Raw genomic sequence first — 9,008 nt, 5'->3', positions numbered from 1 at the left:
CTGCATGCCTGCCCTTACATCCAAGCACATTTTCTTGACATATAATCATAAATAGTAGTATAGGTCCATTAAAAGGAAAGCCGCAAGTCCCACCCAAAATAGTGGCAGCTCGCTTGACGTCAGCAATAATGACGGTGACCGACGGAGTTCTGGGTACGGGCGTTGAAAGACTATCCATGGTGTAGAACCTTAGGTTTTGTGGAGCCACGACCACAGAGTTGTCGCGTGATAACCTGCTACATTCAAAATATATTTCACAGAAATATCTAATGCAACGGAAACTGCACAGCGGCCACTTGTTTCATATCCGGGATGAGATCCTGGGTGGGAAAGTATAAACAAGTTTGGAAGCTTGGGCAAATTGGAAACTCATAGCGACGAATGAACGCAGCGACTCGACATTGGGTTTCATGTGTGCCTAATTTCTTAGTTCTCTTCGTCAGGGTCAAAAGTACTGCTTCGCAGTGCAATGTTCCCCTCCCGACAATGGGAGACACAAGTATAGTATATATCACGGCTAATTTATGGCAAAGAAGCAAGCTGGCGATAAGGATGATACTACCTGCGATAGACCCCGCGAAAATTACAATAACTGTTCAACACAGCCACCGCTGCAAAGTATACGCAGTTTCGCCAGTCTGGCCCAATGTATGATACAGCTACCGCAAGTACCACTAATGCAATATTACGTACCGCGGGATTCACAATATTTCGCACGCTATCAGTTGCAGTACATTTGATATGAAAAGACATTTATTGACAGAACTATCTTACTCTAGCACAGCACCCAGTAGTAAACATTTACAGATAGGCGCGAGCAATATTTGAACGATTCAAGTAAGGTTTTGCAAGTAATGATCCGATAAAAATAAATTACTTGATTCGATTTTTCCACCACTTTCAGGAAATGAGCTCCTTCTGGAGGCATAAGATTCCCCCCTCATGTAGCCGGTGCTGCAGGCAGGCCGCCGTATAAATGAGCCGCAGAGTGAGAACCACGGGTGCAGCTTCCCACGGTTACAGGAGGAAATATGCCTCTGCGTTGGAAGAGGTGTGGCCCAGACTTTTCGCATGTGTCTATCGTGGGTAGAGAGCAAAATAGACTGGAAAAAGAGTCGCATATATGAAGATTTCCATATCGGAAAATTGGGCACAGAATTCTTCGGAAGTGTGCGTTTTGTGAAACTCACTGATCAAAAGGTTGTATTTTTAAACCCGACACTATAAAGACACCAGGCTGAGCATGCATTCATCGCGGTTTAATTTTTTTTTTCTTGAGCATGCGTGGCAGCTATCAGTAGAATTTCTTCGAAATAAAACTTATTTGTAAGCCCGGTGATTCGTCCTGTGTCCTCCTACTTGAGCTCGACCTTGCTGGAGCCATCGTAAATAATCACCTTGCTGGAGCCCCGACCAGTTATACTTTGATCCGGGCCCGTGTTTAGCACGATACAAAGGACAACCCGCGCCTGAACCGCGGCCCGGGTTTGGCGTGATCGCTCTGTACCATGCTCCCATACCAACGCCGTTGCATGGCCACAGCGCTGTAACTAGACGGTATCTTTCACAAGCATCATTGTTTATTGTAGGTTTCTTACGGCCTCGGGTCGCTGTGTTGTTCTCGGCATCAGTCAATCTGTTTGGGTACGGGTGTGGAATTTATCCCTTGAGTGAACTTGCTTTGCGCAGATCTATTTTGCATTTTTACTGCTGTCGCCCCCATCATACTCCTCTTTCATTCCCTCTCCCTCTTTCCCCAGCTCCGAGCATCTGGCTAGAGGAATGTGCCTCAAGCCGACCTCTCTGCATTTCGTATCATTAATTTTTTTTCTCTCTCACTCACTGCCTCTTCGCCGCCTCGCACGCTTGCTGGGTCGCCCAGAGTTGGTCGTCGAGGTTGGAGCTACGCAGGGCAGCGTGCCATCACGTCGTTGTGGGGTTAGTGTCGGGGTATTGTTGCGTACAGTCCCAAAGCATGTGTGGAAGTGTGGCTGGCTCTGTCTTGCAGATATGGCACCCCCACGTCCCCATGTGGGAGGCCTAAGCCCAGCCACCACCTCTTGCTGGTTTCAACAAAGTTTATTGTCAGTCAGTCAGTCTCACTCACCCACTCTCTCTCGGTTCAGTTACACCGTTTTTCCATTCTGCGGTGCCTGCTGCACTGAAGTAGGAGGTCAATCGATCAGTCCATCGATTGATTGATTTATTGTGCACCCAAAGCTTGTTACAAGTGTACAAGATCATTGTTGTGTTTTATTCCCACAGTGTGGGGCCAAATCCACCGAGAACTGAGAGCTATATATAGGGCGCATACAAATACTCTATGCCACCACGTCGGCGGGTTACAGCGTTCAGCAGCTGGCAGACGTTTCCTGTTTTTTTTTGTCTTCAGTAACCGCTATTATAAACTGTCTTGATGCTGAAATTATCCTTCCGCAAAACACGTCTCCTGTTGACCACTGTTCAGCATGTCAATTGTTTGTTATTTTGCCAGGGCGCGTGTTTTCCAACAGGCGTTCTTCTAAGTTTCACTTAAGATAATGCGAGATAAAAACGAACTTTCAGCATCCCGATTATCTTTACTTATCGCGTAGCGTAAGTGTTCCCAAAGACAGCAGAAGAAATAGCGTCGTCGCACTCATTCTGGAACCAGTGTCTGTCAAAATGTGTTTAGATACCCTACGGCCGTTGGATTATCTCAAAAAAAGGTATTGAAACAAAGGTTGACCAAGAATTTATAACTTTCTTTGTTGAAATAAATATAAGAAACAGATTTAATCACCCTGTAATGGTGAAGGCTACGCATAATAATAACTAGACACCCGATTTATAGGCGCACAACAACAAACCATTGCTGTTTAAGGCACCTATAACTGCCCGTCAAACTACCGTACAAGTCTCAAATATATATATATATATATATATATATATATATAAACAGTTCAATGCACCACTGTTTTGTGAAGTTCATTTTACTAGAGAGTTTTAGATTAGGAGGACGCAAGCGTTGGGGCCCCCTCATTTAAACTCTCTATTTTCTCAGTAAAACGGAATGAGGCAGGTTGCAAGATTTACCTGAAATTTAATGTGACTAGACACCAGGGAAACATTGTGAAAACAGGGACAAACATGCACCATCTCAAGTATTTCCGGTTTCATGGTGTGTCTTTTTTCACTGAGTATTAGTCTGCATGAAGAAAAGGAACGTTCAGCATCCGCTGAAGTTAGTGGCACATACTTCTATTTCAAAACGTCCCTATGCTCTCTGGAATGGCATAATGTTCACCGGTCAGAACCTTTTACAGTTCTTTCGGTACAGAAAATCCGAGATTTTCGTCCGAGACAGATGAAAGTGTCCAACTATATCAGCAATAGGTCCGTTAGAGATGGTAACGAACCTTTATTGAATGTCCAAAATGAGACCCGCACTACAGGTCAGTATTGCGCCTGAGCATTCAAGTTTTTTGATGACGTCGGCTAAGAACGTGAAGTGAGCACATAAGTAGGGCTAACGCACCTTCAAGTGTATCGTCGCGTAGAGCAGTTTGAGCCCTTCTCAAAGCAATATTCTTGACTTCGGCAAAGCTGTTAATGACAACCTTTACGCCGACAAAGTGTTTGTGGTAATAATCGGCAGCCTTCAGCTAATTTTGCCAGCAGGCTATAACATTATAAACAAATTGAGGCTAAAACAAAAAAATAAAAAAAATACATTTTAGGCCCTGGAAATGCAATAGAAGGCCCGACATAGAAATAGGCATTTATAGACACTATAATTGCGCCACTAAAATTTTGTCAGACTCATAGTTCGTGCTTATGTGTCAAATAATCACTATAAGGACTTAAACAAAATAGGCAATTTACCTGAGTTTCCGGTCTCTAAAATTAACAATAATGAAAGTAGTGTGAGATAAGAAGAAGCAACATGATAGGTACGAAAATCTAAAGCAGAGTTTGCTAAAGAGAGTCAATGGAATTCGCACACAGTCCTAGACTCACAAGAACATACAGAGCAAAAAGACGAGGACAAGTTGCACCACACTCTATACTGAGTCCTGACCCCATCCGCGTATACAACGTTCTGAACATTGGCTGACGTGCAGCGTTCGATGGGCTCTCTGCAGGGGCTTTGCGGTCTGCAGGCGTTTGATGCGTTGCGACACCACAAACCCGAGAATCTGCCTTGGACCCTCCCTCGTCTAACCGTACTTGGTTTAGATATGTTCGAGGAAAAAAATTGTGGAAAAGCCCGTCTTACGACGGCTGTCAATGGTAATGATTAGATCAATATAGTCACACAACGTATTGCCACCCTCGAAACGAGTTACCTATGAGTTACCTCCGTGTTTTCGGAGTTTATGTTTCTTGAAATTCGGAGGGTGTCTTTCGGAGTTATTTCCTGGCGGAAATTCGGAGTTTATCGGATTTTACTTCTCATAAATCCCCAATTCTCCGAAATTCGCCGTTAAATTTTGCATTATTCTCAATACTCCAAAATCTTGGATGAAATGATATCTGAACCCGAAAACATTAGAACACACGAAGCGTATTTTTGTTGTCTGGAAGGTTTGAACGCACAAACACATAAACACACAAGCACAAATACTTGATTACAAAACACCTACGTTTGTGCGCATTACAACATTAAAGCTTGTTGTAATTGGTGCAATCATACTTTACGAGGTTGCTGTCACTGATGGAAGCACGCTCCTTTCGATTGATGATTCTCAGCTTGGAAAGTGCCCTTTCAACGCTTGCGCTAGAAGCACGCAGTGAGAAAGCACTGGCCACTGGACAGTGTGAAGTCCCCAAGCGACAAGGGTTCAACAATGTTACTTATCAATTAGCTCTGATAGTTCGAAAAATCACTTATGAGTTGGCTCATGTCGTCCGTTTCAAGAAACACCAACTTTTAAAAAGTAACAAACTAACTTCATTTTTTTAAGCTAACTTAAAGAAGCACACTTTTAGATTCACAATTTGAACACTATACCAAAACTATTCACTGGTGTCCTCCATGGAGTGCATCGAAAAGGTTCCTCTTAACTGTCTGTCTCCTCGTTTGTGCAACAGCAGCGCAGTATCCATGAAGGTCGGTGACAGTCATTGAGCGGTCACACGTCTCTCACTCCGTGCGCGACAAGCCCTTTGTTAAATGTGAGAGGGGTGTGGTCGACGAGATACTGTTGACATCAGGTAAAGTTTATATCGGTCAAACCGGCCGATGTATCAATGACTGCGTAGAACATGCCCTTTCGATATAGAACGGAACAGGGCCATATTGGCCGTTAAATTCGGAGTTAATCGAATAAATCCGAGTTATAAAAATTTTTACCGGCGATTGTTTATCGAATTTTTTTCGGATTTATCCGAAAACATGGAGCCCTACCTATGAGGGGCGTACTGCAGCGTGACTCTTCTTTAGCGCTTCCCCACAAACACACGGCGCCGTCTAGCGCTGCCGCAGTGATGCGTGGCCTCCGAAATGCATGGCGCATCGGTGCCTGCGGGCTCAGAAACGCGTCATGCGGCCGCGGCCTCCTCTCGTGCTTTTGATGATGATGATGATTTATTGGCATCCCCTTTGAAACGGGGCGGCGACAAATAGTCACCTAGCCTGCTTGATTTAATCAGGTATATTATACATGTTCTTTATCTAGCATTTTTGTATACCTCTCATTATTTTTACTTTTCAAAAATTTACCTTGTACCGCTGCCTATGATTTTAAGAGATCAGGTCGTATCCATCTTTTCCCTGCTTTTTTTCCACCAGTACTCTAATCGTCTGTTGCTGATCTCTACGGCTGATCTGTTTATGTTTCCTTCCAGTTTAAACTCAAGCGCTTCTGGGAGTTGCACGTTACCTATGGTTCTCGCTGGGTGGATCCCGTCGCATTCCATTAGGATGTGCTGAGTGGTCTCTGGATCTTTACTGCAGCATACACATGTCTCATCTAGTTCCGAATATTTGTTCCGATATGTTTTCGTCCTTAGGCAACCGGCTCGAGCCTCAAATAGCAAGGCACTGCCCTTTGTGTTATCGTACAAATTTTCCCTTCTCATTTCTTTCTTCTCATTCTTGTAAATCTCCATTGTCCTTTTTGTTTCCATTCTTTCCATCCAATTCACGGTCTCTATTTCTCTCACTTTCTTTCTGATGACCCCTGGTTGTCCATTTACAGTTTCGATTATCCTGTACTTGGTTGCCAACTTCCTTGACCTCTTCCTCCATTCTGTGTCCACACTTTTCATGTAGAGATACTTGTGCACTTTAGCCGCCCATTTATTTTCATCCATGTTCCTGAGCCTTTCTTCAAAACTAATTTTGCTCTGTGCTTCTCTGACTTCAAAAGAGGCCCAACCCATGACACCCTGCACTGCCTCATTTGTCGTATTACCGTCTGCTCCCAAAGCCAACCGGCCTACTGATCTTTGGTTAACTTCCAAACCCGCCAATATGTCCGATTTTAAGCATATAATGGCATTTTCAAATGTTAGCGCTGGCACCATTACTCCTTTCCAGATTCCACGCACCACCTCATACTTATTGTGGCCCCATAGTGCTCTGTGTTTCATTACTGCTGCATTCCGCTTCCCCTTTATTTTCAGATTATCTTGGTGGTTGCTTGAGTAATTCTATCCTTCGTTTATGTGTACGCCGAGGTACTTATATTGCTTCACTATGGGTATTACTTGCTCTTGAATTGACACCACGAAGTTACTCGTGTGTTCACTAAAGATCATAATCTCCTGATTTCTCTGTGCTAAACTTAAGGCCTAGATTTGTCGCTGCGTTCCCACAGATATTCGCAAGTATCTGTAAATATTTTTTTATTGTCCGCTAGTAGCACAATGTCGTCTGCGTACATCAGTCCAGGGACCTTCTGTTGCACCATTTGTCCATTACGCATGTAGGATAAATCGAAACCTAATTCGCTGTTTTCCAGTCGTCTTTCTATACCCTTGACGTAAAGCGTGAACAACAATGGTGACAGAGGGCATCCTTGCTTCAATCCTTGGTGAATTCCCACCATTTCATTTCCTTTTCGGCCTTCCCATACCACTTGTACTTGGTTGTCTCGATATATCTCCTTTAGCAGCTCCACGAAATCGTCATCTATGCCTTCGTATTGAAGAATATCCCACAACAATTCCCTGTCTATGTTGTCATAAGCTCCTTTAATATCTAGAAATGCTATCCATAAAGGTCTTTTCTGAGCTACTGAAATCTCTATGCACTGAGTTAGTACAAACGTATTGTCTTCTAAGCGTCTGTCTGGCCTGAACCCATTCTGTAGTTCCCCCAATACATCGTTTTCCTCCACCCACTTCGACAGTTCTAATTTTATGGCTTGCGTTGCCATTCTATATATCACCGACGTTACTGTAACTGGCCTGTACGAGCTCGTGTTATCCTTATCTCCTTTGCCTTTGTAGATAGATTCATCTTGCTTTCACGCCATCCATCGGGAATATTCTTTGTTCTAATCACTTGCTCTATGGCATTAGTCAGCAGTGCCTTTTTTTCTGGGCACGCTGCGCCATCTATTGGAACTGCCGAGAAGTCCGCGCGTGGCCTCTGAGACGCGTGGCGCGCCGGTTCCTGCGAACGCTGAGAATTGTTTCCAGTGACCCAAGTTGGGGAGAGGTTAATTAAACAGCGGCACATAGCCTGTGTCTTTAGAGCGCTGTTTCTTGGGCGAGCTGGAATTGCATACTCAGTTCCAGTCTGAGTTCTGTACTACCAGTCGAGGATCTCGGAAAACTAGGTGGGGTGATGAAAATAGGAAATTTGCTGGTGGAAATTGGAATCAGCTAGCGCAAAGCAGGGGTAATTGGAAATCGCAGATTGGAGGAATTGGAGATCGTCCGGCAGTGCGCATAAAAATAGGCTGATGATGATGATGATGACTTACTTAGAAGCAACGTGCTTAAGAAAGTCAGGAAACCGGATGGCATCCCTGCGAACACGTCCAGGAAAAAGGGGAAGCTGGCGGTCATTCCGTATATACATAAGGTCTTGCATGGGCAGTATCCAGTCAGGTCCGCGTGAAGGTCTCTTTTCAACACCTGAAAAGCTAAGCCACCTGTGTAAGTTACGGATAGGGTGCCATAAAAATCACCAGAACCCTGTCGTGCCCTGCGCAGGAGTGGTGTACAGTATACCACTGCGATGTGGCGGAAAATACATCGGCCGAACGGGCTGGTGTGTAAATGATCGAAAACGTTGCACGGTGCAGAGACGGGCACCTGTCCACACGTTGCAATGACGGTGGTTGCTCACCATTACGTTCAAACTGCCGCATAATCGGCTACCATAAAGATAACTGTACGCGGGAATTTATAGAGGCGAAAGCCATAATCAACGAACGGGCGAAATGTGGCAGTACACCGTCGATTGTCCTATCAGATTTAAAAAATGCCTATTGAATCGGTCAGTGCGATAGGAAGCATCACGTGGCTCTGAGGAGATTTTTATATGTGAAAATGCCAATTTTCAATAAATACAGTTGCTAGAGCGCTCCCGTTTGCTTATCCGTGTGCCTTCCTGTGTCCGTGTTTAGAAACCGCAACCCATACCAACAATATCCAGTGCATTCATGGAGCAGCTCGCTAAAGCGTCGTAAGCCAATTGTAAGCCAATCAACTGCTAATCGATAATCGATCAATCAATAAATTGCGGAAAATGATGGGGGTGACCTCGCAGTGCTTAGCCTAGCCCAAAAGCAGCGATTATCTAGGTGCACATCAGCTCCGCTGTCTCTTAGCATTGCGCCTCCAGTGCAAGCTACGCTATTTTTAAATGCGAAGCACTTCCTGCCGGCGGCTCTGTCCGTCGCTCCCGCGTCCCACACCCCCACAGCGCATGCGCGTCCCCCTCTCTCTCTCTCCTCTCCTACGCTCCCCCCTTTCTCTCCTCTGGGAATCCTGTACGGAGCGGCGCCCGCGTCCCACACCCCCACAGCGCTAGCGCGTCCCCTCCCTCTCTCTCTCCTCTCCTACGCTCC

The sequence above is a fragment of the Dermacentor silvarum genome, chromosome 11 (genome assembly GCF_013339745.2).
Source record: "Dermacentor silvarum isolate Dsil-2018 chromosome 11, BIME_Dsil_1.4, whole genome shotgun sequence".
NCBI classification, from domain to species: domain Eukaryota; kingdom Metazoa; phylum Arthropoda; class Arachnida; order Ixodida; family Ixodidae; genus Dermacentor; species Dermacentor silvarum.
The sequence above is the reverse complement of the archived record's forward strand: the minus strand, read 5'-3'. Positions refer to the sequence as shown.